Below are 8,010 nucleotides of genomic sequence, written 5' to 3' on the forward strand. Positions count from 1 at the left end.
TACAAAAAAAAAAATAAAAAATAAAATAAAAACTAAAGGAAAATCAGCGATTAAATCTTAACTTACACTTCAATTTAGATACAATATAAATACCAGTTTCTCACCTTAGGGAACTGTTTGATCACTTTGATCCATATGATGATCTCTTGCATGCAATAAAGGAGAACATGGAGAGATCAGTAATTTAAAACAAACAACACCCATAATATACGAAATCATTGCAATCAGATTACACTAAAAAGAAAAAGAGAGCATGAGATATCAAAATGGAACGCATCCATAAGAAACTGCGTCGAAGAGAAGTCAGTGGATGCAAACTGGCCATAAATCGAAACACTATAAATTAAAAACGCATAGCAATTTAGGATTTCAAAGAGTTGAGATAAAAGCAGGAGAATTACCCAAGTAGAAACCCAAAAAGCACATTTCACACGAGAGTAAGAATCAGATGTTAACATATAAAGGGGAAAGAGAAGAGTCCAAAAAGCAATTAAATTGTGTTTTACAGCTCACCCAAATAGGGCTTCAAGTATAGATTATGATTTATCCTAACAAACAAACTGTATTACTATTAGATTAAAAATAGAGTTTTAGATATAAATAAATAAGTTATAAAAATAGGCAAATGATATATACCGTCCTTAGGGTTGTATATAAGCATTAATTATTCACATCCATCTATATATATATATAATATAAAACAGTAACGATGGAGCTGATGTGTCACTTCCTCATTTTTTACTGATAAAAAATATAATATAATATATAATATATTTATTTTAATTATATTATTATATTTATCTATAAAAGATTATTTTATCCATACTATATCTAAGAGTTCTACATAACTTAAAATCTCTAAAATTTCTCTAATTCTCTGCATATTTATATCTAAAAGTTCTATAAAATTTAAATTAATCCCTAAAATCTCTCTAATTCTCTGCATTTCTATATATAATATAAAACAGCAACGATGGAGCTGAGGTGTCACTTCCTCCTTTTTTACTGATAAAATAATATATAGTATATTAATTTTAATTATATTATTATAGTTATCTATAAAAAGATTATTTTATCCGTACTATATCTAAGGGTTCTACAGAACTTAAATTAATCCCTAAAATCTCTCTAATTCTCTGCATATCTATCTATATATATAATATAAAACAGTAACGATGGAGCTGAGGTGTCACTTCCTCATTTTTTACTGATAAAATATTTTTTTTTTTGATAAAATATATAATATAATATAATATATAATATATTAATTTTAATTATATTTATCTATAAAAAGATTATTTTATCCGTACCATATCTAAGAGTTCTACAGAACTTAAATTAATACCTAAAATCTCTCTAATTCTCTGCATTTATATATCTAAAAGATCTACAAAATTTAAATTAATCCCTAAAATCTCTCTAATTCTCTGCATCTATATATAATATAAAACAGTAACGATGGAGCTGAGGTGTCACTTCCTCCTTTTTTACTGATAAAATATATAATATAATATATAGTATATTCATTTTAATTATATTATTATAGTTATCTATAAAAAGATTATTTTATCCGTACTATATCTAAAAGTTCTACATAACTTAAATTAATCCCTAAAATCTCTCTAATTCTCTGCATATCTATATCTAAAAGTTCTACAAAATTTAAATTAATTCCTAAAATCTCTTTAATTCTCTGCATATCAATATCAATCAATATATAATATAAAACAGTAACGATGGAGCTGAGGTGTCACTTCCTCCTTTTTTACTGATAAAATATATAATATAATATATAATATTTTATTATATTTATCTATAAAAAGATTATTTTATCCGTACCATATCTAAGAGTTCTACAGAACTTAAATTAATCCCTAAAATCTCTCTAATTCTCTGCATATCTATATCTAAAAGTTCTACAAAATTTAAATTAATCTCTAAAATCTCTCTAATTCTCTGCATATTTATCTATATATAATATAAAACAGTAACGATAGAGCTGATGTGTCACTTCCTCCTTTTTTACTGATAAAAAATATAATATAATATATAATATCTATATATAATATAAAACAGTAACGATGGAGCTAAGGTGTCACTTCCTCCTTTTTTACTGATAAAATATATAATATTTTTTTTTGGTAAGAATAAAATATATAATATAATATATAGTATATTCATTTTAATTATCTATATATAATATAAAACAGTAACGATGGAGCTAAGATGTCACTTCCTCCTTTTTTACTGATAAAATATATAATATTTTTTTTTGGTAAGAATAAAATATATAATATAATATATAGTATATTCATTTTAATTATCTATATATAATATAAAACAGTAACGATGGAGCTAAGGTGTCACTTCCTCCTTTTTTACTGATAAAATATATAATATAATATATAGTATATTCATTTTAATTATATTATTATATTTATCTATAAAAAGATTATTTTATCCGTACCATATCTAAGAGTTCTACAGAACTTAAATCAATCCCTAAAATCTCTCTAATTCTCCGCATATCTATATCTAAAGTTCTACAAAATTTAAATTAATCTCTAAAATCTCTCTAATTCTCTGCATATTTATCTATATATTATATAATATAAAACATTAACGATAGAGCTGATGTGTCACTTCCTCATTTTTTACTGATAAAAAATATAATATAATATATAGTATATTGATTTTAATTATATTATTATATTTATCTATAAAAAGATTATTTTATCCGTACTATATCTAAAAGTTTTACATAACTTAAATTAATCCCTAAAATCTCTCTAATTCTCTACATATCTATATCTAAAAGTTCTACAAAATTTAAATTAATTCCTAAAATCTTCCTAATTCTCTGCATATCAATATATAATATAAAACAGTAACGATAGAGCTGAGGTGTCACTTCCTCCATTTTTACTGATAAAATATATAATATATTATTATATTTATTTATAAAAAGATTATTTTATCCGTACCATATCTAAGAGTTCTACAGAACTTAAATTAATCTATAAAATCTCTCTAATTCTCTGCATATCTATATCTAAAAGATCTACAAAACTTAAATTAATCCCTAAAATCTCTCTAATTCTCTGCATCTATATATCTATATATAATATAAAACAGTAACGATGGAGCTGAGGTGTCACTTCCTCATTTTTTACTGATAAAATATATAATATAATATATAGTATATTGATTTTAATTATATTATTATATTTATCTATAAAAAGATTATTTTATCCGTACTATATCTAAGAGTTCTACATAACTTAAATTAATCCCTAAAATCTCTCTAATTCTATGCATAATATAATATATAATATTTAAATTAATCCCTAAAAATATAATATAATATATAATATATTGATTTTAATTATATTATTATATTTATCTATAAAAATATTATTTAAAGTAAATGTGAAAATAAAATAATAATATTTAATTTATATAGCACCTTTATATAATTAATTGTAATTATTAGATTATATTTTTATTAATATTTATGTGTTAAGAAGAATCCGTGCATCGCACGGGTTAAAAACTAGTATAACAATAAAAAGGAGAATTTTAATTCTAAAATAAGTATTTATTTGTATTGGAAATATAACAATCTATTATGAATATATGTATTTAAATATTTAAGCATTTAAGTATCAATAAATTTTATGTGTTGAAAAACTAAATGAACACTAATAATAGGAATTTTTGGGTTTTATTTACAGCCTTAAGGGCTGTAAATATCAGAACCCATAAAAATAATATGAATGATTATCGTATTAATAAAATAAATTTTTATGCATAAATTAATTACATAAACAGATTATCAATTAACTAAAAATTAGGATTAGAGTTTATTTGTGTTTCAAAGTGTATCAAATTCATAAAATGATAAACACTTACACTAAAAAATCTGCAGAAATCTAGCAATTTAAATTTTCCGAAATAATTTACAATTAGATATTAATTTAAAAGTTGTGAAAAGAATTGTAAATATCACCCTATAATAATTTATTTAATATTATTAATATAAGCAATTCTTATGAAAAAAAGTTGAAGTTGGGATTTAATATATCTATATTTTATTGGGATAAAGTACCAAAATAGGTCTAAGGTTTTTGGGGAAGTACCAATTTAGGCTCAACGTTTAAAATAGCACCAATATAGACTTAACGTTTGCAACATAATATCAATTTAGGCTTAACGTTTACAATATAGCATCAATTTAGGCTTCACGTATAAAATAGCACCAATATAGGGTTAACGTTTACAAAACAATACGAATTTAAGCTTAACGTTTACAAAATATATACAATTTAAGCTAAACGTCATAATTAAATTAATCATATTATATTCTTTCCCTATTAACTTTATACGTTATCTTTTTATTTAGTTCTATATTCTTATTTATTATAATACAATTAATTAGTATTTTTGCCCATTAAGATCTTATATTTGTTTTTCATCAATAATTCCATGACTACTAAATTTCATTGCTCATGTAATATATGCAACACCATTCTATGGAATTTAAGGGCCTGTTTGGTTCAGCTGTTAGCTAATAGCTGTTGCGGTTGCTGTTAGCTGTTTGCAGTTGCAGTAAGCTGTTAGCTCTTAATATTAGCTGTTTGTTATTAGCTGTTTAATTACTAGTGTTTGGTAAAATTATATTGAACTGTTGCTGTTCGGATTTAAAATGTCTAAAATGGACATGTTTTAAATTAATCAACGATGAAATTATAAAAGAAAAAATGTGAAAAAAAAATACTCACAACGTTTACAACTAGGAACGTCTAAAATTATACAATTTTACTCATAATGCTGGCAGCTAAGAGCAATTTTACCCCTAATATTGGCAAGTTGGGTCGATTTCAGATATTATTAGAAAACATAGATATTTTATTTCATATTCTATGTCAATTGCACATACCAGTAGTTTTAAAAAAGAGATTTCATATTTTTTTGTGATTTAATAATAAAATTGAAAATTAAGATTTATAAATTCGATGAAATAGTTGATTTTTTTTGTCTAACTCGTACAAAAGACAATAGTTTTTTTATTTTCTTAAAAAAAAATTCACGTCTAGTTATATGTTTATGATCTGTTACTAACGATGATAAAATGGTACATATGTGAAGTGTAGATGACAATATTCATAACCAAAAAGACAATTTAATAAATTATTACTCAAATTGACCTAACTTGTCAATGCTAGAGGTAAAATTGCTTTTGGCTGCCAATATTAGGGGTATAATTGCATTATTTTAAACGTTAAGAATAAAATTGCTCCAGTTATAAACGTTAGGTGTATTTTTGCACCTTATCCTATTATAAAATAAAAAATGTGTTAGACAAATTAATAAAAACAATCTATATAAAGACTAAAAAATTTATTGAACATAACAACATATTTTGTGGAAATAAGAATGATAATTTTGTCAATTACAAATAACTACAAACAACTGTTTATGAAAAGCTCCAAATAGGAGCTGTAGATACACATTTTGTCCGGGGTAAATTTTCATTTTTCTATAATTTTTCGCTTTTAATCAATTTATTTTATAAATTTTTATATGTATCGTACATATCATACAACGTACTATATTTGCTATAAGTCGTCGTTAATTATGCGAAAGGAAAGTGAAACTATATTTGTAGCCCTTATAATTGGTTAAATATTTATACCGGAATGAAATTCAATTTTCGAGTGTAGTCATTAGTGCCGTAAACAACTAGATAAGTAATAAAAAATTATAAGACTCGTGCTAATTGAGATTAGCATTATAAGAAGTTTAATTAGCTAACTTGTTCTTAGAATAAAAAGTGAAAAAATACAAAATGCAATTTTATTAATAATTTTATTTGACACAATTTATGGCCCAAAGGATCCAGTCCACAAAGCCCAATATAATCAACCCATTCCTAAACTAAAATACAAAAAAATACACCCAATTTATGGCCCAAAGCTAAATACAGAAATACAGCCAAAATACATCACAAAAACACTTGGCCACTAAGTCAGCTTTAGGCTCTATAAATAGAGAGAGCAGCAACACAGCAAAGGGCATCGACTCTTCTTCCTGCTCCATTTCTTTGCTTTCTTCTTCTTCCATCTTTCCATTTTAAGGGGAGTTGAGAATTTCTCGGAAAGGGTCTATGTTATAGGCACTATCCAGAATTCTTTAAATAAACCTGCATTTTCCAAAAGATTTAAATAAGATCGTGTTATATTGCTTAATCACCACATAAAAAAATGATTTTTATAGTTCAGTGTTCATTAACAGTTCATATCGGCAAAACTCAACTTATTTTCTATAAACTCTTTTGAGTTTTCAGGTTGAGAATCACTGACCATATAAAATAAACAAAATAAAAAAAAAGCATTTGATAAAGGAAGTTTTAAAATAAAGGCCCCAATCCATTTCAAAAAAAAAAAAAAACAATTAAAGATTGGTTTTATAAGTTTTTAATGGTTCATCTCCATCATAGATTTAAAAGGAAACACAACAAAAAATGGAATTTCATATTTGAAAAGAAAAAAACAGAGAATGAATTAGGAAGAAACAAGTGATAATAACCAAAAATAAAGCAAAAAAACAAAGATCGGAGGATGAGCCAAACGATGGCAGAATTGTTACCACTGTCACAATTTAAACGACGGAAGGAAGATGAGGGGCAGGAGTTCGAAATTTCAGTCAAGAGAACGAGCTTCCTTCAGACTTTAACAGCTGAGCACCGGTGAGCAGATCGGCCGCCATGGAAGAACCTCTGGTTCCTAGCTTTTGATAGGCCGGAGCCAAAAAGAATCGCCATGGGAGACGAAGCTTTGGATTGTGAGAAGGCAAAGAAAAAGAAGATAGAGCTCCAGAAGATGGAGGAGACTTCTCTGATCTGGGATTTTTGAAAGAGAAGAGGAAGAAGATGAATGAAGGCTGCGGCACAAATGAGGTAAAAGCCCCAAAAATCCAAATTTATACCCCTTTCTTCCATTTCGGTCCCTCTAGCTCCTTAATCATCATAAATTAACCCCTGCATGTTTTTAATGTTTCACTTTTAACCCCGTTCTCCTTTAATCCATCAATTAAATCCCCCACGTTTTAATCAGGTCCCTGATTATTTGAGTTAAGCTCGATTAGGTCCTCCCATTACACACCCTTTTTTAATTGTCTAAAAAACATCGAATTGAACGTGAAACAATAATCGTATACTCATGTTATAAGGATATAAATTCAAGTTACTAATAAAAAAGGGTATTAAAACGACTCTATGTTATGGAAACATAAATTAAACACTACAAAATTAATAAATTTCGAGATAGTTCGTAGTTCTATGTTATAGAAATACGAATTAACCGTTAATAAATAAACAAAAGCCGGACGAATTAATTCATAGCTCTATGTTATAGAAATATGAATTAACCGTTAATAAATAAACAAAAGCCGAACGAATTAATTCATAGCTCTACGTTATAGAAATATGAATTGACAGTTACTAAATTAATAAAAAAAACGAACGAATTAATTTATAGCTCTATGTCATAGAAGTATGAATTAACCGTTACTAAATTAATGAAAAATGCAATCAAACGAGTTAATTCCTAGCTCTATGTTATAGAAATAGGAATGGACCGTTACAAGATAAAAAAAAAAAAAAGAGGACGAGATAGCTCGTAGTTCTATATAATAAAAATATGAATTAAAACGTCGTCGGATTAACAAAAAAAAACGAACAAATTAATTCATAGCTCTATGTCATAGAAATATGAATTAAACGTTACTAAATAAACAGAAACCGAACGAGTTAGTTCACAATTCTATGTTATAGGAATACGATGTTACCGAGTTATATAAAATTAAACGCGTTAATTCACAGTTCTATGTTATAGAGATGTGAATTGCACGTCACTCGAATTATTGAAATTAAAAGGATACAATTAATGATCCTACATTAAATAAAAATGCTAAATACCTACGACACTAGTTATGTAACAAAATTATACG

General features: G+C 25.7%; 1 long non-coding RNA gene across 1 annotated transcript; it reads right to left on the bottom strand.

The window, feature by feature from the left end:
- Positions 1-5,842: 5,842 nt before the first annotated feature.
- LOC136208015 (uncharacterized) lies at positions 5,843-6,784 on the bottom strand. The gene is made up of 2 exons (XR_010676997.1): positions 6,649-6,784; positions 5,843-6,202 (listed from the first exon to the last, which is right to left on the bottom strand). It is a non-coding gene; the product is annotated as an uncharacterized lncRNA (long non-coding RNA).
- Positions 6,785-8,010: the final 1,226 nt, after the last annotated feature.

This window comes from Euphorbia lathyris, chromosome 1 (genome assembly GCF_963576675.1).
Source record: "Euphorbia lathyris chromosome 1, ddEupLath1.1, whole genome shotgun sequence".
NCBI lineage: Eukaryota > Viridiplantae > Streptophyta > Magnoliopsida > Malpighiales > Euphorbiaceae > Euphorbia > Euphorbia lathyris.